The following is a 1,612-nucleotide window of genomic DNA, read 5'->3' on the forward strand; positions in this document are numbered from 1 at the left end:
CCACGCCTCGGCCCACCCCCACCCTGCCCTGCCCCACCCCGGGGAGACGGGGCGCGGGCCCGAGCCCAGGGACCCTGGCCGCGCGCGCTGCGCGCTCAGCCCTCCTCGCGCCTCTTCATCGCGCCTCGGCCCGGGAGGGCGCGCCCCGCCGGCTCCGGCTGCAAGAGCGGCTTGGGGACACGCAGTTCCCGGCCCCGGAGGGAGTCCGGGGACCAGGAGCCCGGGGAGGCACACGGTCCGCGCGCCCCGAGCGCGCCTCGCAGGCCGGCGCGGGAGGCTTCCCTCGCTCGGCTCCGGGGAAGGCAGAGCAGCGGGGCTTGCGCTCCTCCGGGCGGGCGGGCCGCTCCTCTGGCCCCGAGCGCGCGCGGGAGCCCCCGGCTGCAACGTGAGACCCGCGGCCACGCCCTCGCGCCTCTCCCGGGGCTCCCGGACGCCCGCCTCCCGCCCGCCGCCCGGGCCCTCCTGCCAAAAAGGTGGGACTGCGCTCCTCGGGGCCGGGCCAGGGCGGGGACGGCGCGGAGCCTGGGGTGCCAGCTGCGGGACGTGGGAACCACCAGGGCACAGGGCCAGGGGCTAACCCCGAAGGGGAGCGAAGGGAAGGCCCTGAGCCTCCCAGAGGGAATCCGACAGGACAAAGGCAGGAAGGGGTCACCGGAGCGCAGTCAGCTGAGACCCCTCCCCCTTCCCTCCACCTCTGGAACAGAAGGACAGACCCACTGGGAACAGGAAATACATGAGGGTCCAAGTGCCCCTGCGCGCCTCGCCAGGAGGTCCTGATACATCCTGCTGCAAGCCCAGCGCTCAGCCAGGGGCTGTTAGGAGGTGGCCCCCAACGCGCCTACAGCTGGGTTCCTTCTGATGCATGCACTCTGGCCTGCCTCAGTTTCTCCTAAGAAGCCCAGTGTCCAGGAATTCCTCTCTGCCCCTGGCCCAGAGTGGCGTCCACAGGGCAGGCCATCAGTAGGCACAAGTGCATAGATGGGTTGACTCACTTGTTGCAATGCTTTCGCTTCCAACCATGTGTGTTGACCTATTTTTCAGGGACCTAATTTTCAGGGTTCTCCTGGGACTGCCCCGAACCCAGGCATTGAATTTATTAAAAATTCTGGCCCCAGATCATCCTCTGATGCTTTTTATTTTTTTTAAAAGATTTTATTTATTTATTCATGAGAGACAGAGAGAGAGAGGCAGAGACACAGGCAGAGGGAGAAGCAGGCTCCACGCAGGGAGCCCGACTGGGACTTGATCCTGGGACTCCAGGATCAGGCCCTGGGCTGAGCCACCTGGGCTGCCCTCCTCTGATGTTTATTAATGGCACTGCCATCCCTCTAGACAGGTGACCTGGAAACTCGCATCATCCTCCCCATGTGTCTCTTCTGTGGGACCACGCAATTGGTCACCAAGTGCATCCTGACTCTGAAGGATGGTTGGGGTCCCCACGTCCAGCTCTCTTGCTGCCCTGGTAGGAGCATGCATGTCTACCCTCCTGGCACCTCTACTGGCCTCCTGCTCCACCAGGTCCTTCTTTACTAAATCTCCAGGGAGTCACCCAAACTGGGAGGGTTGCCGTCATCCTCAAAACAAGCTCTGGAGCTGCCATGGGTGGCACATG

The sequence above is a fragment of the Vulpes lagopus genome, chromosome X (genome assembly GCF_018345385.1).
Source record: "Vulpes lagopus strain Blue_001 chromosome X, ASM1834538v1, whole genome shotgun sequence".
NCBI classification, from domain to species: domain Eukaryota; kingdom Metazoa; phylum Chordata; class Mammalia; order Carnivora; family Canidae; genus Vulpes; species Vulpes lagopus.